The following is a 23,914-nucleotide window of genomic DNA, read 5'->3' as shown; positions in this document are numbered from 1 at the left end:
TTCAGCTTATGATATACCTGCTAAAAGTTTCAACAAAAATGTGTGGATATCTTAATACCTGTAAGGCTGCTCAAGTGATTGCAGTATGTAAGAAAGGGTCCAGACATGATATCCGTAATTTTACACCAATTTATTTAGTACCTCAAGAATCTAAACTGATTGGCAGGTTTGTATTTAACATCTGGAATGGTCCTTGGCTAACCTGTTATACCTTCACCAGCCTGTCTTTGAACATTCCTGTGACAGCCAGACAGCTCTGGTTAAGGGGTCTATAGACAACACAAGAGCTGTAGATAATACTAATATTACCAAAATATGCTATAAATAATACTAACATTACCAAAATATGCTATAAATAATACTAATATTACCAAAATATGCTATAAATAATACTAATATTACCAAAATGCTATAAATAATACTAGCATTACCTGAGTTTTTTTGTTGACCCGTCAGTGATCTTCGAACTATTCAGCCATTCATTATTAAATAAATGCAATTGAGTGCCACAGTAAATGAAAAATCTTAGATAAATGTTATTGACATGACAGAAAAAAATTATAAATTTGTGATAAAGAGGAGAACAGACTGTATGCAAAAGGTCCCAAAAGGGTAGGTACCCTTTTGGTTCTATACTGTTCAACAGATTTGCTGGCAAACTTGGAAGATCCAGATGTTGATTACCGTATTTACACAAATGCCACTGTCATTTATAATTTGGTTAAAAACATTACTATAGGCTGAAACTACAGAAAGCATTTCTGCTCATATGACATCTTTTTGACTCAAAGAGTTAAAGGGAAATGCTTCAGCAACTAATCTGATGTTTTATGTCTTGCAAGGGAAGGTAGGATTAAGTAATAATTAAAATGTATGTGATTTTATTATTAAACACGTTCAGTATTATGGATCTTTGGATCAATATGTGGACAGTATACTGTGTTAGTGTTGTCATTTGCTGTCTTTTGAGAAATCTGTACATATTAAATAATTTAAATTGTGAGGCTGTGCATCAAGCTTGTGCCCATGTGCTGTGGTTTCCTCCCACCTCACTATAACACACTAAATGTGCAATGGCATTCCTCAGACTTGCCCATACGTATATAAGTAATCCCCAGTGACACAGTTGGCTCACAGCATAAACCACTGGTTGCCACATTCAGCTGCAAACAGTGGTCAGAAAAGGCTCTATTGTTAACAGAGGCTAGGCTGAAGACCTGGAAGTTGACTGGAGAGAAAGCACATGAATTCAGGGAAATACTCAGGGCTCAAGCACCTCAGACTAGAGACAAAGCACATGAATTCAGGGGAAATACTCAGGGCTCAAGTACCTCAGAAAGAAGAGGAAATAGGTCGACTTGATGAAGAATGGCAGCGCCTCAAAGCAGTACACGTGAGGACCACAGAACAGATATCTGGCCAAGCCAAGTATGGAAATAAAGTATATAAGGAAAGCTGGTGGTGGAATGCAGAAGTCCAGGAAGTCATATAAAGAAGGGAGTGCAGGAAAAAGTGGTAGATAGAAAAGATGGACCAGTAAAGACTGGAATACTGGTTGGCAAACAAAGTGGCTAAGAGAGGAGTTGCAAAAGCAAAGAACATGGTATCAGATGGAAATTATCAGCTTCTAGGAAGTGACTCAGTAGGTGGCACAAAGACACTCTATCAGGTTGCAAGGAAAACACAGAAAGATAAAGACGATAGTTAGATACCCTTCATAACGGATGCCAGCAACAATCTGCTCACCAGCCGGCAGGTCATCAAAGACAAATGGAAGGGTTACTTACAGCAGTTTCTGAATGAAGTAAACCCACAGAAGCTGCCCCAGACACAACCTACAGTGAGAAAAGAGGATGAACCCACCCTAGAAGAGGTAAGAACAATACTAAAGAAAAGGAGACTCAGATGAGGTCACAGCAGATATGATAAAGATGCTGGGTGAGATAGTGGAGAAACGGCTCCTGAGGGTACTCCTAGCAGTATGGAGAGAAAGACGTATCCAACATGACTAGAGAATAAGCATACGGTGCCAGTGTACAAGAACAAAGTGGGCAATCACAACTGTGGGCAGTAGAGTGGTATCAAACTCCTGTCCTAGTGCATGAAAGATCTGGAGAGGGTGATCAAATACACAGAGTAGTAGGAAGTAAGATGGGAGATGAACAGTTCAGATTCAGATCAGGATGCAGCACAACTGACCAAATGTTTGCATTGAGACAGATACTTGAGAAGAAGCTAGTGATGAGAACAGAGTCCAACTGGGCATTCCTAGACTTGGAGAAAGCATATGACAAGGTCCCAAAAAAGCTGATCTGGGCAGTCTTGCAATGGTTTCAAGTCACAGAAACATTCATAGAATTAGTGCAAGCTATGTACAAGGACCCAATGACTCAAGTACGAACAGTGTTTTTTCTCACACAGGTGTTTCCAGTGGGAGTTCATAGGTTCATAGGTTCATAGGTTCATACTAGGCTATCTGCCCTGGGGCAATTATAAGCCTAGCCCGATTCTGTATGGCTTACGCCACCCCTTGATTTGAGTATACTGTGCCCTTTTTTAAGGTTTAGTTTACTGTGCCTCTGTCTAATAGTGACACAGGAGTAATCCCTGGAACAAACCTACGATCCCCCATCCACTTGTCGAGATTCTTCTTGAAGAGATTCAGTGAGGTGCTCTGCCTCACATGAACTGGAATTCTATTCCAGAGCGAAGGGAGCCTCTGGGTTATGAACCTGTCCCTCCAGCAAGTTCTATTTATTTCTGTGCTGAGGTTCAAGTCCCTCAAGCGTGTGGCTCTAAGGGATCTAGATTTACTGAGGTGGAGCATGTCCATTAATTCTGGATTTGACATAGCTTTGTATGTCAGGCATAGATCGCCTCAAGTAGGCGGTATGCAACTGAGTAGAGCTGGAGTTTTTAACCGAGCAGTATATGGCATCTGTTTGAGACCCTTGATCCTCTTGGTGAGATACTTTTGGGGTCTTTCTAATTGCTGCAGGTGTCAGGTAAGGTACATCCCAAAAGGGGCATTGTATTCTATGATGGGCCTGATGAGGGATGAATAAAGGGCACGATTACCTCTCTTGATCTAGATGTGAAACCCTTCGTGATGAGGTGGGCTATGTAGAAGGTCTTTCTAACCACTTTGGCAATGTGGTTTTCAAAGGAGAGATTGCTATCAACTTGGGTCCCCAGGTCTCTAATAACTTTCTCTGTACTTAATGGGTTTCCGCCTATGTGGTAATTTGTGGGCACATTGTTTTTGCCAAAGGGTATGACTATACATTTTTGGCATTTAGCTTTAAACCATGGCGCTGGCACCAGTTATCTGTCTCTGTGAGACCTTTTGAAGGATGTTTGTGTCAGCTGGAGAGTTGATTATGGCGCCCAGTTTGCAGTCGCTGCGAACTTGGTGAGCCATAGTCCTCCCACGCTTGCCTGTACCTCGGAAAAGTATATACCGAACAAGAGTGGTCCCAGGACAGAACCCTGTGGGACGCCACTTGTGACCGGTTTTGAGTCTGACATGGCTCCAGCAACTCTCACTCTGTGGGTTCTGTCTTTGAGCCAGTTTGCACCCATCTTGTGACATAGGGGTTTATATTTAAGCTGGATAGCTTATCTATGATGCCCGAGTGGGGTATTGTGTCAAATGCCTTTGCAAGGTCCAGATAGGCTGTGTGGACTACCTTTCCTTCATCTATGGCTTTGGTGACTGTTTCAAAGAAGTCAACCAGGTTCAAAAGGCAGGATCTGCCCTTGACAAAGCCGAACTGGGTAGGATCTAGTGTCTGTAGGTCCCCAATGTCTTTGTTTATGAGCTCCATGATGATCCTCTCCATAGCCTTGCAGACTAAGCTAGTCAGGCTTATGGGGCGATAGTTTCCAGGGTCCGTAGATGCTCCACCTTTGTGGAGTGGGACCACTGTTGCTGCACGCCATTCTGTGGGCACATATCCTGTAGTGAGGCTGAGATTGTATAGCTGTTTTATTTGAGGGATTAGTTCCTCTTGTAGTTCATGTAGGACACAGCCTGGGACGCCATCTGGTCCCATGGAAGCAGTGTTTTTTGCTTTGGAGAGGGCAGCTTTCACCTGAGCATCTGAGATGTTTGGGAGGCAGCCCTCTGCCGGGATAGATATTTGCTCTTTTGGGGGGGGGGTGGAGAAGTTCGCACTGAACCTGTCTGCCAGGATATTGGCGATGTCTGTGGGTTCAGTGTATTTTTTGTCGTTTAGAATCAACTCAGAACAAGTCTGGGAGTTGCATCCCAAGTTTCTAACATAACTGAAAAAAGCCTTATGATTGTCTTTGGTGTCCTGTGTAATTTTTCTCTCGAAGCTGGCCTTGGAGGATTTTATGAGGGATCGTAATTTTTGCTAGTACTTATCAGAGATGCCTTCCCTATTAGGGATTTTGCTCTATCATGTAGTAGCTTCCTCCTTCTGTTGTACAGTTTATTTATGGCAGGGGTCCACCAGACTGGACGCCTGCCTTTGGATGATTGGGTCTTGGTTTTGTTTGGGATAGCATGATCCATGCATTCCTGGAGATGTTTGTAGAATGCATTTATATAGGATTCTGCAGTTTGGGCTGTAGTTTCCACTGGCCCTGTGGCCTTGAAGGATTCCACTTGGTTTTGAGAAGTGAGAAGTTCGCTTTTGAGAAGTTTTTCACTGTGGTTTTCTGGGCTGGGGTGGAGTCGGGATGTGGACATCCAGTGAAATTAATTTGTGGTCTGATCTTACCAATGAGGGATATACTTCTGGTGTGGAGCATAGAGTCCCCATGTTGGTAATGATCAGGTCTAGTATGTTGTCCCTCTTGTGGGAGTGGTGACTAGTTGTTCCATAGCATTTGAGTTTATAATTTCCAGGAATCTTTGGGCTAAGGTGCTGGGGCTTGAGTAGTGCTTCCAGTCAATGTTTGGGTAGTTGAAGTCGCCTAATATAATGGTGTTCGGAGAGATCTTCATGTTCTCCAATGTTTTCAGGAAAGCCGAATGGGATTCCTGACTTTGAGAGGGTGGTCTGTAGGATGCTATAAACTGAAAAGCAGTCTTGCCCACTGTTAGTTGCACATGGATGGTCTCCGATAGTTCGTGCAAAGCCACTAACCTGGAGGTGTGGATATCCTTGATAAATATGGAAACTCCCCCTCCTTTGTGGTTCGGTCCGGGTTTTGGGGCGAAAAGCATGATATGAGGTATAGCCTGGTAGTGCTGGGGTGCTCTCTGGAGCCTTGAACCAGGTTTCTGTCACTGCACAGATATCGATGTTCTCCATACTGAGGAGAGCTTCGAGTGCGTGCATCTTGAGGTTAAGACTTCTGGCTTAGCAGCATTACCCTTAGTATCTTGTTCCTTGTGCTCTCTATGGGGTGGGTTTGACTTTTGAGCCTTGCCTAAAAAGGCACTATGGGGTGGCAAGAGCCTTTGCCAATATCCGAAAGCCCAGTGGTGACAGGTGCAAGCCATCCCTAGCGAAGCAACGTGGCTTGTCGAGCATGTCATCCCAGGCTGACAGACACTGGATCCCCTTTGAATGACACCAAAATTTTAGCCAATTGTTAAAATTGATCATTTTGTCTTTGTACTGTGGCATCATTCTAGGTGAGGGTAAGATGCTGCTCAAGGTCAGGGTCATACCAGCCTGGGCTACATGATCAGAGAGCTCCTCTATGTCCCTTTTCATATAGTCCAGGGAGGTACGTCTCAGGTCATTCACACCAGCATGTACAATGACTGAGTCATATTTGTATTTGCTTTGGAGTGACCTGAGTGCTTGCGTTATGTGGCGGATCCTAGCGCCCGACAGGCAGCTCACTGTGACCTTCTCTTTATTCAGCCTGGTGAGTGGGACGTCAGTGTGTCTGACAATAGAGTCACCTATAACCAGAGTATCAGGTGTGTTATTCAGCCTTAAGGGCTGTGGCTGCTTGGCACACTGACTTTGTGGGTTATGTGTTGTGTGTGTTTTGTTTTGAGGTAGCGTTTGCTTGGATGTCTGCTTTGGAGGTCTCTGTTGCTTAGGTAGATTTTTATTTAGAGCCTCCGAGTATGTTTTTGTGTATTTATGTGTTTGGTTCGCTGATGTGGTGGGACTATGTGATACTGGAATTGTGTTGTGTGAGGTTACCTTCTCCTCCTGACTGGTTACACCAGTTTTGAGATGAGAGAGCTCAGCCTCCAGTTTGGCTAAATAGTTGCATCTCTCACATATATTTGAACCTGTTTGGAAGAGGAGAGGGTTGTCCGTGTACATGAGACAGTTGTAACATTGCCTCAAAATTCCCAGATTCACCAGCTGGACTGGAGAGGAAACCATTGACTGACCTTTGGACATGCTAGAGTAATAGGGAAACTGAATTTAAGATGGACCAATAGAGGACAGGGTAATCGGAGAGATTATAAGAGTAAGTAGTGCTTATGGTTTAATAGTGCTAACTTGTAGGATTACTTAATTGGACCAGTGAAGGGCCTTAGAATGAGAATATGGTGTTTAAATTGAGAGATAGAGTAGTTCTAAGGGAAAAAATGAAGAGCAGACTTTGTGGAGCCAGGAATAGTTTAAACCCAATTAGGCGGCACTGCCCGTTGTTGCGCTATGCTCAAAAACGCGCAAAACCGCGCAAAATAGGGTTTTAAGAGAGGAAGATGAAGGAGTTTTGGAATTGACCCAGAATGGCCAATAAAACTACTGTTTCAAGTCAGTAACCACTCCCACGGGGGCAGAAAGGCTGCTCAATGTTTTTCACTGCCACTGATCAACAGAGAGACTTTCCTTTAGCCCAAGCAAAAAATGGCCTCATAGAAACTTACAAACAGTTCAAGAACAGCAAGCCTGTAAATGAACTTTTTTAAATCTCAGAAAAGTGGGAAAAAGCAAGATTTTTTTGTTTTTGTTTTTTTCAGAGATAGCAGAGGTTAACAAGTATCAGTAAGTTATAAGAGCGCAGTAAATGTCCCCACACAAGAGTGTTAGGGCAAAGACAGATAAAATGCAAGTTTTGAGAAAAACAATTTTAAAAATAAGTGCAAACAGGAAATTCAGTAAACAGCTCTAGGTTGTGCTCTAAATACAGTTACTAATGCAGAAATCAAATTTAACAAGCCAGAAAATGCTCAAAATAGGCGGCTATGCAGAAAAACTTAGCAAATAAACAGAGGAAAAATACTTAAAGTCTCAAAGTGGCTCCTTTCTTCTCTCAGCATTTCTCCTCTTGGTGGGTGCTTCCCCAACAGCCAACAAGCCTGAAAAGACGCCAAAACCACGAGGCAACCAGGTTTTAAGAGAGGAAGATGAAGGAGTTTTGGAATTGACACATGAATGGCCAATAAAACTACAGTTTCAAGTCAGTAACCACTCCCACGGGGGCAGAAAGGCTGCTCAATGTTTTTCACTGCCACTGATCAACAGAGAGACTTTCCTTTAGCCCAAGCAAAAAATGGCCTCACAGAAACTTACAAACAGTTCAAGAACAGCAAGCCTGTAAATGAACTTTTTTAAATCTCAGAAAAGTGGGAAAAAAGCAAGATTTTTTTTTTGTTTTTTGTTTTTTCAGAGATAGCAGAGGTTAACAAGTATCAGCAAGTTATAACAGTGCAGTAAATGTCCCCACACAAGAGTGCTAGGCCAAAGACAGATAAAATGCAAGTTTTGAGAAAAACGATTTTAAAAATAAGTGCAAACAGGAAATTCAGTAAACAGCTCTAGGTTGTGCTCTAAATACAGTTACTAATGCAGAAATCAAATTTAACAAGCCAGAAAATGCTCAAAATAGGCGGCTATGCAGAAAAACTTAGCAAATAAACAGAGGAAAAATACTTAAAGTCTCAAAAGTGGCTCCTTTCTTCTCTCAGCGTTTTCTCCTCTTGGTGGGTGCTTCCCCAACAGCCAACAAGCCTGAAAAGACGCCAAAACCACGAGGCAACCAGGTTTTAAGAGAGGAAGATGAAGGAGTTTTGGAATTGACCCAGAATGGCCAATAAAACTACAGTTTCAAGTCAGTAACCACTCCCACGGGGGCAGAAAGGCTGCTCAATGTTTTCACTGCCACTGATCAACAGAGAGACTTTCCTTTAGCCCAAGCAAAAAATGGCCTCACAGAAACTTACAAACAGTTCAAGAACAGCAAGCCTGTAAATGAACTTTTTAAATCTCAGAAAAGTGGGAAAAAGCAAGATTTTTTTTTGTTTTTTTGTTTTTTCAGAGATAGCAGAGGTTAACAAGTATCAGCAAGTTATAACAGTGCAGTAAATGTCCCCACACAAGAGTGCTAGGCCAAAGACAGATAAAATGCAAGTTTCGAGAAAAAAACGATTTTAAAAATAAGTGCAAACAGGAAATTCAGTAAACAGCTCTAGGTTGTTGTGTGTGCATCAGGGTTCAGCTCTGAGCCCACTGCTGTTCATATTAGAGATAGGTTCTATTAGCAAGCAGGTCAGAAGAGACAGATCAAAGTTACGGTATGCAGATGATATGGCATTACAGACAGACTTTGAGCAAGAACTACAGCAAAGGACAGGGGACATGAATGCAAAACTGAAGGCACATGGGATGGAACTGAGTACAGATAAGACAGCTGTAATGCCAACAATTTGGGGAAATCAGAAGAAGCTGAGGATTGAGTTATAAGGAAAAGTAGTGGATCAGATTAACAGCTTTAGGTGTGTAGAAGGGGTGATTAAAGAGAAAGGAAGTCTGAATGAGGAGATCAAAGCTAGAATCAGAGGGGCTACAGCCACCTGGCATAGAGTGTCATGGATAGTGTGTGACAGAAGAATGCCAAATAAACTGAAAAGTAAGCTGTACAAAACATGGTGTGACCAGGACTACTATACGGTACAGAAACCTGGGCAGAGCAGGCAGAGCAGTTGAGAAAGGTAGAGGTGATGGTGATGAAATGCCCGAGAAAGGGAGGTAGGATGTACACTGTAGTACAAACAAGTAAATGAGAACATCAGAGCAGAAGCCAAAGTAGCTGCAATTGCAAAGAATGTCAAAGAGAACACATTACAGTGGTTTGTGCATGTGTGAAGAAAAGCAGAAGACAATCTGGTGAAGAAGATTTGAGACATACAGGAATCAGCAAGATGAAACAAGAGCATCCAACAAAGAAAAGGAATGATTTTGTCAGACAAGACCTTAAATAGTCAGGCATGACTGTTGAAGAGGATAGGAGAGTGGCACTTAACTGACAGAGACGGCAACAGTTGACACAACACCTCAATCACATGTAGAAAATGGGAAAAAAGGGGGTTGTTGATGATGATGATGATGATATAAGTACCATGAACCAACTGACTGTGTCACTAGATCATTATGTTTTGTGTGAAAGTGAGTGAGTGTGCACATCCTGTGATGGGCTGGTAACACAATCAGAATTAATTTGTCTGTACTGTACCCTGTGAGTGTTGCGATAGTCTTCACCTATGACTCTGAAATGGATTAAGAAGTTAATTAGTCTACAAGGATAATATGCAGTCTTACAATTAAATTATATAATATGTACAGGCTTCTCAAATGACAGCAAATGAGTGGACCATAGTATCCGCATATTGATCCAAAGGTCCATAATACTGAACTTGATTTTAATAAAATAAATCACTATTTTAGCTTAAAAAGCAGTCACTAAAAATCCTGTTACTTTCTGCAGCTCCATCCAAAAACTTTTTTCCCCAGTAGAACAGAGCTGCCCAAGTCATACCCAGACATACACTCTGACAATATTGCTTTATTATTTAACTCTCACTTCATCATCGCCATCACATCACTACTTAACATAGACCTTAACATAGTCATTAGCTATTCAAACCAGTTTAACTTCCAAGTCAGTGGCAGCCTTAATACTTTCTCTACAGCACTGTCCCAACCTCTAGCATTAAAATGCACTTGATATAACTAAAACCTACCAGCCGAGCTACAGATAACCTACCCTATGAATACCTGAAAATCGCAGCAGATGCCATTGCCTGCCCCATCTCAATACTCATTAACAGATCCATCCAATGGTCTTAAGTCCCCTCCCTATGGAAGAAATTGTTCATCCTATCCCTGCACAAAGGGGAAAACACAACTGATCTTTGCAGCTACAGACTCATAGCCATACTTGCCCCTATCAAAAATGTTATTAAAATGCATCCAGTCTCAACTCCTCAACCACATTCGTACCAATAACCTCCTCTCCGCCACTCAGCATGGCTTCAGACCAAACCAAAATAACACTACTGCACTAATAGACTAATATCTTTAACAGTAATAATCGTAGCTGCAGTAAGTGGACTTTTCTAAAGCATTTGACAACGTCTCTCATAATAAACTGCTCCATCAGCTAGCCTTCTTTGATCTGTCCTACTCCAGTCTCTCCTGGTCCCTCAGCTGACAGATCCCAAGCTGTTAAATGGCGAGCTAGCATTTCTACTTTTTTACCAGTCTTGGCTGGTGCTCCCCAAGGCTCCATACTAGGACCACTACTATTTAATTTATTTGTCAGTAATTTACATAATACCTCAAACATGCCAGACTAGTCCAATATGCCAGTGATGCAACCCTTATCTGTTCTGCCCAAAATTCCATTGTTTTCCATCTTCTGACATGGAATTCATTCTCCAGCATAGAAAACTGCCTGGCAAAATCGGACCTAATATTGAAACCAAAAAAGACAAAACTTTTACTTTTCACTCTTAAGTTGCATATCAGTTGCAAAGTTAGCTTTCAAATCATCTCTGCAAATAACACAAATATTGAGGTAGTCTCCAGTACTAAATTACTAGTACTTACAGTAGACATCACCATAACATTCAACCTTCACATCCAACAAGCAATCAAAAAACACAGTAGAAGTTAGGTCTGCTATGCAACGATTACTATATAAAGCTATTTATTCTTACTGAAAGCAGCTAAATAACATTAGTATTCACCTGCCTGCTGCTTTCACTTCTGTATGCCTCTCATATTTTCACTAACCCCCAGTCCACCTTGACAACGAAACTTAAGCAATGCCCTACAATAAAATAGACAAATTTGCCTCCAATAAGCCATACTCCACATCTCACTGTATCGTCCTTGGGCACATGAATTGGCTTGAGCTACCTCACCTCCTCAACTACTCTCAACTTCAATTTGCATACACAGATTTGTCTTTCACTTGAAAAACACCCTGCCCTAAGTACTGTACTCCATTCCACCAACAGAGCTCTCTCCTCTACTGATAAACATCTCCATTCAATTCACAAAGCTCACAACAAATCAGGAAATGCTCTTCACTCCAATTGTATCTCAAAATCCTGGAAATCAATTCCCCCTCCAGTCAGTATCTTCAACAACACACATATCTTCAACGGTAAATTAAAACTCTCCCTGCTTGACTGCTGACTGTACTCTGGCTAAATGAATCCTAAACTACCTCTCTTTTGTACATATATGTCTCTTCTGTCATTTTTTTATCTTCTACTCTTCTTATGGCAAAATACATATAATTATATCTGACCTAATGCACTGCCACTTAACTGCACCTGATGTTGATCTGATGCTGTAAAATATGTTTATTTCACAATCATCTGCTTTATTCATCCTCACTTTTTGTGTAATGCTGCTAATGTTACTTGAGCATTCTGTATGTTGTATAAATACTGATGTGAAAAGTTCTAGAGCCATTTTTGTATATAATACTGCTAAATGTTAGCTGAGTATTTTGTATGTCGTATATGTACTAATATTATTTCTTGTTGAGCTTTTCTCCCATGACCTCTGCTGGACTTTGTCTTGTTTTCCCAGTCAGACTTTCCTGGTAAACAAACAGAAATAAAGTAAATAAAATAATTATAGAATGAAAAAAATGAATAAAAACTGTTTTTGCATTCTTCATTCTTAAATTAGAAGCTGCGCTGCTTGTTTTAATAACTGGCTAATGCAAGTGTAATTTATAATACTAGTCCCAGTTAAAGTTTGCACAAGTTTTTTGGTGCCTCACTGCTTGCAGGCCGTTAACTCCTCATTATTCATTAGACCATTCATTGGTCCCAGGGCAAGAGATTCTCATAGCCCATTTGTTACTGTGAGGTGACAGCCAATCACTGAGACATCAATGGCAGCAATTAGGGCATTTTCTTTCCTGTAAGGGCCTGACCCTACCCTCTGGTGATGACAGCATACCTCTCAACCTCTCAGTGCAAGAAATCTGACAAAGACTAAACTGACGGAGGGACAAAGGCCCCAAAATAGGGACAGATGTCAAATATTGTCCTTCTAAACTTAGAAGGTTGTTAGAATAACAGGATTTGTGTTATTATACTTTTTTTCCTGAAGGTTGCGAAGTCTGATGCTCAAATATATGTCATTATTTGGAGATCTCAATCTTCAATGATTTGCCAGAAAACCGCAAAGTTTATGAGACACAGACCAAAAATATGAGACAAAAAAATCTGGACATACTGTGAAAATCTGGACAGTTGAGAGGTACTTGATGTGGGCTTCTGCATCAGTATGGGAACACTGCCTATACCCTGATACAGAGGTGTGTCTTCTCCTTGACATACCCCTGCAAGGACTACCATTACTAGTCAGGGCATGTCTTAACAAAAGTACTTTGTTCCCCTGTAGTCTGTTGTCAGGGAGACCAGCTTACGACACTTCCTAGTGTACCAGATCACTATAGGGAAGATAACACATCCTTCCCTCCCAGGTGAGCATCCCAAAGTAAGCTGCATGTCTCTCACCCCATCACACCTGGCCCACCTGGCTTCCTGAGCTGCTAATCAGTCTCAGGTCACCTGAGTCGCAGTTTGGGCTTTATCATCCTATGCCTCAGAGCTAATCTTTGTACAAGTTGAAATTTGTCTATTATATAACATGCTCTTTATACTCACACATTATTAGTATTATTATTACTATTACTATTATTATTATTACTAATATTATTATCATTATTATTTTATTTATTTATTTTTTTGCAGAGGCAAACCAAGTAGGTACAAATGAATGTTTGGAACTTCACTTATAGTAGTGAAATTGTCTTGGTGTGAGTCAGTGCATGTCATATATTTCACTCAATTAAGTTAATGACCTCGGTTCACTATACATCCAGTTTACTGTGAGGCTGTCAGGGCCATGACACCATTCAGAAAAGGGACAAACATCACAACACTTGACTTAAAGTTCAAATGTTAATCTAAAATGTCAATTTCTTTGTAAACTGTTGGTTTACTATATGTTTTATTGTAAGCTCAGGACTTCATCAGTTAGATCAGTAGAATCAGTGCCTGACAGGTTAGGCATTATATGGAAATGATGGGCCACCTAGGGGTGTTACCCCACACCAATAGAAGATCCATTATTTTCATGTAACATCCACTCTGGAGGACATTACTGCACTTGGCGAAAGGCCTCTGTGTTTGCTTTTCGTTGATTTTATTATTATTATTATTATAAGATTTTGTTGTTTTAAAGAATGTTTGATCCTTGGTGTGTTTTTAAAGAAAAAATAGTCAGTATCCTTGTTTATATTATAGTTAAAAGTTTTACATATTATCTTTTTAGACATGCTAGATAATAGACGACAAATATGTGCATCTGACTGTAAACTTGTGTGTGCCTGTCTTTAAGTGGCTCCATGTGTGTGTGTGTGTGTGTGTGTGTGTGTGTGTGTGTGTGTGTGTGTGTGTGTGTGTGTGTGTGTGTGTGTGTGTGTATGTGCGTGTGTGAGGTTCATAGATAAGTACTAGGCTAGCTGACCTTCTGGGCCATTTTAAGCCTAGCCCTGAAAGGTGAGAATCAAGCCTTGTACTCTGTATCTGTGAGTTATACACCTTAACTATTATGCCAACCCCCAATCTGTTTGTGTGCATGTATATATATATGACTGTGGGTCTGTGTGTGGATATGTGTATTTTTATGTTTGTGTCTGTATATGTGTCTATTCATATATGTATGTGTATGTGTAGACACCTACATGTGAATGTTTATGTTTTAAAATCATTTCAGAAAGCACCATATGACAATCTAGTACTTATTTGATTGGAGTGTGACTTTCTGCTTTATACTTTATCAGACAGTGCACACATTTTAACAATATAGTGCTATTCTGTGGTAATAAGCATAATTCAGAAATACCTGAACCGTGTTTCTTTACATGGAGCTTTGGCATGAGGAGGGAGTTCCAACTGGAGTTGTGCCAATTTCCATTGTTCTTTATAACAATACACACACACACACACACACACACACTCACACACACGCATGCACATATACATATATACATACATACATGCATGTGCATGCGTAGAAAAATATTTTTATTTATATGTTGTTTGACATAATGTTGAAACTGCTGGCTATTTTTTTAAGCTGTAAACCATTGTCAGAATAGCTGTCAAACAAGAGCAGTTCAGGATTATTGAGCTGGTAAGAAGCTTTAAAGTGGCATGATTTTACTTTGTAAGAAGTCTGCGTTGTCCATTCTTTTTTTTAATCAGACTTTATGCAGTGCTATTAGCTTAATGTTTCTGAGGTTTGACCAATAAGGACTAAGAATTTATGAAGGCTAATTGTTAACTCCTATTATATGCAGGTTCTTGTGAATTTTTTCACAGTTTAACAGCCTTCTTTATTTTCTTCCTTCACAGATCTGTCCACTTACCTGAATATCGTGAGTAATGTTTCAGCTACCACTTTTTATATACAATTGTGAAACTGTTTATCATTTACAAGTTAATATCATATTTGCTAATTCCCCTCTATGTATGACAGCTTATTGGAAATGCATAAGGAAAGTGCTGCTGGCTACATTAAGATAATGTCACTATTCTTGGAAACTATTGTCACATTATTAGTTTTTGTTTTCTTGTTCAGAGTTAGTAATAGTTCATTGGGTACATCATAGTAGGTAAGCACGCTTCACACACCAGAGTATCTGTTCATCAAGGTATGGGACTGGTTAGTTTTAATAAAGTTTTTTTAGTTTCTTTTAGAGAGTGTAAAAAGTTAAACCGACTTCACATCACTGGCAGCTTGAGTGCAGGAAAGGACTTTTGGCTGCTGGTAGAACTGGTTGGAAGGGATAGTATGAAGCAGCAAACAACCGGCTCTCCAATCCCGTGGAAGATGAGGGGAAGTCTGATGCCTGCGTAACCTCTGGTGGAAAGCAAGAGCCTCAGGAATGTCTCAGGTTAATGCAGAGAGCAACAATAATATTCTGACATTATTGCACTAGGCACCTTTACAGCCAGGGAAATTAACCAGCTGCAGGAAGAAGGATGGCTACCAGGTATTACACTTATAGGTTCATAAGCCTAGCCAATCGAATCAAAGCCTGTACCTTATGTCCACAAGGTAAACACCTCAACCATTATTCCAACCTTCCATAAACTGTATCTTGTGTTTGTGAGTCAAACACCTTAACCATTATACTAAGCCCCAAACTTGCTACTCCTCATAGGATTCTTCACTCCCCAGGCCTAATAGAGAGCTACAGCTGAGGCTGACCTCTCAAGGAGTCAGGGATCCCCCCCCAGTGAAAGGTCATGTTGAGGTTACACAGAAAGGATCAAGAGATGGATGAACATGGGAGCAGCCTGAGGCTGGGGGAGCTAAAAATAGGGATATGTACTTCTGAGAGGTATCTATACAGTCTAGGCACAGTCATTTCACTCAGCATCGTCTACAGTGTTTTCCAGTCTTCCTTTTTATAAAGACGTTCTGCATATTCTATTTACCATCTTGTTTCTCTTAGGGGTTGTTTCCTAGTTCCTTCACCTTTCTTCATGTTTTACAGCTGCGGATCTTTTGTCTTCTCCTCCCACTGTCCACACAACAGTGACTGCTTAGTGCTCACCCTCTTTATAATAATAGCTGGAAGCTTGTACCAAGTCGAATGAATCTCCACAAAAAGTAATAACACCTTCTTAACTCTTGTTATATATTAAGCTCTGTCTAACGTTATAACAGCCTTACCAATGCCTAATGTCTTTAATTGTTTTCTTTTTCACTTTTATGCTACCATCTTATTCATTTTCACTTCTTACTTCTCCCTGTCCTAATGGATTACTTAACGTAGGCCTACCAATTCCTAGCTGCTATACCATCTGATTTATAGTAGCAATTGTAACTATGAATCTACAGAAAACATCTTTTTGGGTATCGTTAACACTCATACTTCCCTTGTACCTTGTTTTATCATCTTTTGGTGTCTGCAGTGTAATACTCCCCTTCCCATTTAGTATTTGATACACAATCTATTTAAATAAGCATTTTAGCTTTCCCAGACACTGTTCACCCAAATAGGCCAAATGCCTTTGTTTATTATCTTCAGGGCAAAATTACTGCTTTAAGGTGAACCTTTTTACTGCAGAAGCTATTTCATTTTACACAATGCACTAGGATTTTGCCCGATATATGGTAGTACTTCCTGAGTCTGATGTGAATGTTGATCACAAGATAGCATTTACATACAGGCTATGCGTTAGTTTGACCATTTTAGGCTGTTTGTAGTCCCTGTTACAATGCAAACTGTTCCTGCCATTGACTAAATACATATTCATCCTATAATTAAAATGATTTACATTGAAATTCACACCCCCATACGTTTCTCCTCCTTTTGGAATAGCAGAACAAGCCAAAATGGCATTTTTTAGTTTTTCTGTGCCAGCTACACCTAATTATATCCCCTGTGAGGTGTAGATGAACTGCTCCAACATTGCCAGCTACCACTGCTGCATTCACTCATCCTCCATGTTGTAGGACTATAGCACAGGGAGCAAAGAAAAGACACAGGCTATTTTGATAGGAACCGGAACAAGGAACATTATTTCAAATAGTTTGTCATTATTTTGATTGTACCTGTTATAGTTTTGCTAATCAATATCATTGTTATATTTTGTTAATGCTCGTATCTGCGATCATTAATGATTTCCCTGAAAAACTCAAATGAAAACTCAAACCAAAAGTATGAGGCAAACATTTAGAAATTCTGTGACATTCTGGACAACACGATGTAAGCTCATACATTTCTGGCTGAATACTGCCCCCAACCTAATATTGGATGCGTCTGTATAGCTTATGAAAGGTTGAATCAGATAAGGCCTCTGGAAGGCTAGAATATTGCACAAGATCTGTTTGACTTGATTGAAGCAAGCAATAATGCCTTCCAGGGTGTGTGTTAATGTGTAATTAATGCCTGCCCAGGGGTGTTATGAGGCCCGATGCCGCAGGCTGAGGGCCTCTACACCCCTGGAAGAGCGTTAATTACACATTAACGCACACCCTGGAGGGCATTATTGCACTTAGAGAATGGGATGTCTGTAAAATTGCTGTGTTTTACTTGCTTATTTACTATTGTTTTAGGTACTATATTATTTTTTTTATATATTTTTTATGTAAAATAGTTCCTCCACCTAATGTTTCAAACTTGCTGTAGTATAAGTTAATGGTGTTGGGAGGAAGCATTTTACATCAAATATATATAAAAAATAATAACCAAGTAAAACACAACAATTTTACATAACGTCCATTCTCTCCCATACACACATACACAGTCTCTTCTGCTTGCACACACACGCACACACACACACACACACACACACACACACACACACACACACACACACACACACACACACACACACACACACACACACAAAATCTCTCTCATAGGTTCATAGCGGTTTACTAGGCTAATGACCACAAGGGCACTTTTAAGCCTAGCCATGCATCACAAATCTCTGACAAGTTCTGATACCCTTGATAAGAGTAAGCATGGGCCTGGGAGATGAACCATTTACAGGTTATCTGTTTTCATCAGACACAGGTGCCAAACCAGGGATGAATTTCCAGTTTCCCATCCAATTCTCCAAGTTGCAGTTGAATTGGATTAGGGAGGAACTCTGGTTCACATGGATGGGGAGCCCGTTCCATAGATGGGGTACTCTCTGGGATACATACTTATCTTTCCAGCAGGTCCTATTTATATCACAGGCAAGGTATAAGTCTTTAGAACTGGTAATTCTGGTACTGTTTCTTTTGTGGCTATGCAGGAGGTCCATCAGAGTGGGGTCTGACTATTCCCTGTATGCCAGGCATAAATCTCCCCTCAAAAGCCTGTAGGAGACAAAATGCAGCAATAGGGCCTTAAGGCGGTCTGAATAAGACATATTACTTATGCCCTGTATTCTTTTAGTGAGGAAACTCTGTGGACATTCCAGTTGCTGGATATCTCCTTTTTTTTGTGTTTTACATTTTAAGCTCACTAAACAGCAGAACTAATGCTTAGTGAGCGTAAAGCAATGGCAGCCATTTGTTTTTTTTTGCAGTCCGAGCTCCATGGCAGCTTGATATGCTGCCGCGATGTGGTGGACTCGTTTGTTAGCGGGCATTACTTGTACATTAATACCCTGCTGGAGAACATTCGTTCTCCAGTCAGGGTGTTGATGCACAGTTTGCCCATTCTCAAAGTCATTTTAAAGTGGTTCAGCAGTTAACATTGCAGCCTGACTGTGCTTGGTTCTTGGGTTTGGTTTTCAGCTGTGTACATTCTGTGTGGAGTCTACACACCCCCCTTGTACTCATGTGCTGCGGTTCACCCCACATGCCTAAGACATTCCATAGATGTACTGGCATTCCTCCAACTTGCCTGCTGGTGTACAAGTACAGTGCACTTACCAACTGCATCACCAGAGCACTATGTGCTGTGTGAAATATGTACTTACCAACTGCATCACCACAGCACTATGTGCTGTGTGAAATATGTACTTACCAACTGCATCACCAGAACACTATGTGCTGTGTGAAATATGTAGTTACCAACTTCATCAACAGAGCACTATGTGCTGAGTGAAATATGTACTTACCAACTGCATCACCACAGCACTATGTACTGTGTAAAATATGTACTTACCAACTGCATCACCACAGCACTATGTGCTGTGTGAAATATGTACTTACCAACTGCATCACCAGAACACTATGTGCTGTGTGAAATATGTAGTTACCAACTTCGTCACCAGAGCACTATGTGTTTTGTGAAATACGTACTTACCAACCACGTCCCCAGAGTACTATATGCTGTGTGAAACATGTACTCAACCAACTGCATCAACAGAGCACTATGTGCTGTGTGAAATATGTACTTACCAACTGAATCACCAGAGCATTATGTGCTGTGGGAAATATGCACTTACCAACTGCATCACCAGAGCACTACGTGCTGTGTGAAATATGTACTTACCAACTGCATCACCAGAGCACTATGTGCTTTGTGTGAAATATGTACTTAACCAACTGCATCACAAGAGCGCTATGTGCTGTGTGAAATATGTACATACCAATTGCATCACCAGAGCACTATGTGCTGTGTGAAATATGTACTTAGGTTCATAGGTCCATAGGTAGGTACTAGGCTATCTGCCCAAAGGCATTTATAAGCCTAGCCAGAATGTGTTGGCTTTCGCCGCTTCCTTAGATTAGTTCCCTGTGCCTCTGTCCAGCACAGCCACTGAAGTGATCCCCGGGGTAAACTTTCTATTTCCCATCCACTCGTCAAGGTTCCTCTTGAAGAGCGCTAGCGAGGAGCTCTGCCTAATGTAGACTGGAATCTTGATCCAAAGCATGGGAAGTCTCTGGGACAGGAATCTATCCCTCCAGCACGTCCTATTTATTGTTGTGGTGAGGTTTAGATTCCTAGAGCATGTGGCTCGAGGGGATAAGGTTTTCTTTAGGTGGAGCATGTCCATCAATTCTGGGTTGGACATGGCCTTGTATGTCAGGCAGAGATCACCTCTGAGCAGGTGGTATGCAACCGAGTACAGCTGGAGTTTCTTCAGTCGAGCTGCATAGGGCATCTGTTTGAGGCCAGTGATCTCCTTGATGGGGTATTTCTGTGGTCTTTCCTGCTGTTGCAGGTGTCTTGTAAGGTACATCCCAAAGGGGGCATTGTACTCTATGATGGGTCTGACAAGTGATGAGTATAGGGGCACAATAACCTCTTTTGATCTGGATGCAAACCCTTTTGTGATTAGGTGGGTCACATAGAAGGATTTTCTAACCACTTTGCCAATGTGATTATCAAAGAAGAGATTACTGTCTACTTGGGTCCCGAGATCCCTTATTACATTTTCTGTATTTAGGGGACTACCACCTATGTGGTAGGTTGTAGGTACTTTGTTATTTCCAAAGGGAATAACTATGCATTTTTTGGCATTTAGCTTGAGGCCATGATTTTGACACCAGGTATCCATCTCAGTGAGACCCTTTTGGAGGATGTCTGTGTCAGCCAGTGAGTCAATTATAGCCCCTAGTTTGCAGTCATCTGCGAACTTGGTCAGCCATAGTCCTCCTGTGCTTGTCTGTACCTCTGAGAAGTATATGCTGAACAGGAGGGGTCCTAGGACTGGGCCCTGGGGAATGCCACTTGTAACCAGTTTAGAGTCAGACCTAGCTCCTGCAACTCTCACCATGTGGGTTCTGTCCATGAGCCAATTGGCAACCCATCTTGTGACATAGGGGTTTATGTTCAGGCTGGTGAGCTTGTCTGTAATACCAGAATGGGGAATGGTGTCAAAGGCCTTTGCGAGGACTAGGTAGGATGCGTGTACCACCTTTCCCTCATCTATAGCCTTGGTAACTGTCTCAAAGAAGCCCACCAGGTTTAGGAGGCATGATCTGCCCTTAATAAAGCTGAACTGGGTAGGGTCCAGTGTTTGGAGGTTCCCAATGTCTCTGTTAATGAGTTCCATGATGATGCGCTCCACAGCCTTGCAGATCAAGCTAGTCAGGCTTATAGGCCGATAGTTCCCGGGGTCTGTTGTGCATCCACCTTTGTGGAGTGGAATAACTGTTTCTGTGCACCACTCTATGGGTACGTAGCCTGTGGAGAGGCTGAGTTTGAACAGTGTGTTTAGGTGAGAGGTTAGTTAGTTTTGAGCTCGTGTAGGACGCAGCCTGGGATACCATCCGGTCCCATTGATGCTGTGTTTTTGGCTTTGGAGAGGGCTATTTTAACCTGAGTGTCTTTGATTTCAGGAGCTCTACATTCTTCTGGTATGGTTATGGGCCTTTTGGGGGTGAGTGGGGGGTGAAGTTTGCACTGAACCTGTCTGCCAGGATGTTGGCAATATTGGTTGGTTCAGTGTATTTTATGCCATTCTGCACTAACTCCGAGCAGATCTGAGCATTAGTTTCATAGTTTCATAGTTTTATAGTATAGTACTAGGCTGTCTGCCCTGGGGCATTTGTAAGCCTAGCCATAGTGATGTGGCTTTTGCCACCCCATGAAATGGTACAAAAATGTACAGAATAAATTTAGAATACTGTGCCTCTGTCTAGTAGTGACACAATGACGGTCCCCTTATATAATAGAATTAGTTTACTGTGCCCCTGTCTAGCAGTGACACAGATGTGACCCCTGGGGTAAACTTACGATCTCCCATCCACTCATCAAGATTTCTCTTGAAGAGAGTCAGTGAGGGGCTCTGCCTAATATGAACTGGGATCTTGTTCCAAAGCATGGGAAGCCTCTGGGTTATGAATCTATCCCTCCAGCATGTCCTATTCATACTTGTGCCGAGGTTTAAGTCTTTAGCTCTCGTGGTCCTGATGGACTTGGTTTTTTTGAGGTGGAGCATGTCCATCAGATCCTGATTGGACATGGCCTTGTATGTCAGGCAGAGATCACCTCTGAGCAGGCGGTATGCTACTGAATAGAGCTGAAGTTTCTTTAGTCTGGCAGAATAAGACATATGTTGGAGACCCTTGATCCTCTTGGTGAGGTACTTTTGTGGTCTCTCCAGTTGTTGCAAATGCCGGGTGAGGTACATACCAAATGGGGCATTGTACTCAATCATGGGTCTGATGAGGGAGGAATATAGGGGTACAATGACATCCTTGGATCTGGATGTGAATCCCTTCATGATGAGGTGTGCAAGGTAAAATGTTTTCTAACCACTTTGGCAACGTGGGTATCAAATGAGAGGTTGCTGTCGACTTGGGTCCCTAGGTCTCTGATTACTTTTTCTGTACTCAGTGGGTTGCTGTCTATGTGATAATTTGTGGGTACTTTGTTTTTCCCAAAGGGATGACTATACATTTTTGGCATTTAGTTTAAGGCCGTGACTCCGGCACCAGTTGTCCGCTTCTGTGAGGCCTTTTTGTAGGATGTGTGTGTCTGCTGGTGTATCAACTATGGCCTAGTTTGCAGTCATCTGCGAACTTTGTCAGCCACAGCCCTCCCGTGTTTGCTTTAACATCTGAGAAATAAATGCCGAACAAGAGGGGTCCCAGGACAGATCCCTGTGGGACACCACTTGTGACTGGCTTTGAGTCTGACATTGCTCCAGTGATTTTAACTTTATGGGTTCTGTCCTTTAGCCAGTTTGCAACCCATCTAGTGACATAAGGGTTTACTTTTAAGCTGTTGAGCTTATCTATGATGCCTGAGTGGGGTATTGTGTTGAAGGCCTTAGCCAAGTCCAGGTATGCTGTATGGACTGCTTTGCCCTCGTCAATGGCTCTAGTAACTGTTTTGAAAAAGTCAACCAGGTTTAAAAGGCAGGATCTGCCCTTTACAAAGCTGAACTGGGTGGGGTCAAGTGTCTGTAGGTCCCCTATGTCTCTGTTTATGAGTTCCATAATGATTCTTTCCATAGCTTTGCAGACCAGGCTGGTTAAGCTTATGGGGCGGTAGTTTCCAGGGTCTGTAGAGGCACCCCGCTTGTGGAGTGGGACCACTGTTGCTGTACGCCAGTGTTCAGGTACATATCCCGAAGTAAGGCTAAGGTTAAATAGCATTTTTATGTCTGGATTTAGCTCCTCTTGGAGTTCACGTAACACACAACCCGGGATATCATCAGGTCCCATTGATGCTGTGTTTTTTGCTTTGTTTAGGGCGGTTCTCACTTGGACATCTGAGATGACAGGGAGATTACATTCAGCTGGGATAAGTATTTCTTATTTTGGGGGTGAAGGAGGGGAGAAATTTGTACTGAACCTGTCAGCCAGAATGTTGGCAATATCTGTGGGTTCAGTGTATTTTTTATTGTTGTGAACCAACTCTGAGCATATCTGAGGGTTTCCGCCCAGGTTTCTAACATAGCTGAAGAAGGCTTTGTGGTTATCTTTAGTGTCCTTAGCGATTTTTCTCTCAAAGTTGGCCTTGGATGTTTTTATGAGAGAACGTAGTTTTCTCCTAATGTTGATCAGAGATGTCTTCCCTTCATGGGATTTTGCTCTGACGTGCAGTAGCTTCCTTCTTTTGTTATACAATTTGTTTATGGCTGAGGTCCACCAGACAGGATGCTTACATTTGGTGGAGAGGGACTTGGATTTGTTTGGGATTGCATGATCCATGCATTCTTGGAGATGTCCATAGAAAGCATTTGTGAAGGATTCAGCGTTGTGGGATGTGGTATCCACTGGCACAGTGGGCTTAAAGGATAACATCTCAGTCTTAAGAAGAGTGAAGTCTGCTTTTGAGAAGTTTTTCACTGTGGTCTTTTGTGCTGGGGGTGGAGGTGGGATATGTATATCCAGGGTGATTAGCTTTGTGGTCAGATCTCACTGTGTGGAGCATTTTGTCCCCATGTTTGTGATGATCAGGTATAGTATATTATCTCCCCTAGTGGGAGAGGTGACTAGTTGTTCCAGTGCATTTGAATTTATGAATTCCAGGAACCTTTGGGCTGGGGTATTACGGCTAGAATAATGTACCCAATCTATGTTTGGGTAGTTGAAGTCTCCCAGTATGATGGTATTTTGTGATACATTCATATCCTCCAATGTCTTCAGGAAGGCTGAGTGGAGTTCTTGAGATTGGGAGGGTGGTCTGTAACATGCTATCAGTTGTATAGCAGTTTTGCCTATGGTTAGTTGCACCTGTATGGTCTCTGATGCTTCATGTGTTGCTACTAACCTGGAGGTGTGGGTGTCCT

This window comes from Protopterus annectens, chromosome 5.part1 (genome assembly GCF_019279795.1).
Source record: "Protopterus annectens isolate FY-2018-M chromosome 5.part1, PAN1.0, whole genome shotgun sequence".
Taxonomy (NCBI): domain Eukaryota; kingdom Metazoa; phylum Chordata; order Ceratodontiformes; family Protopteridae; genus Protopterus; species Protopterus annectens.
Note: the sequence above shows the minus strand (reverse complement) of the source record.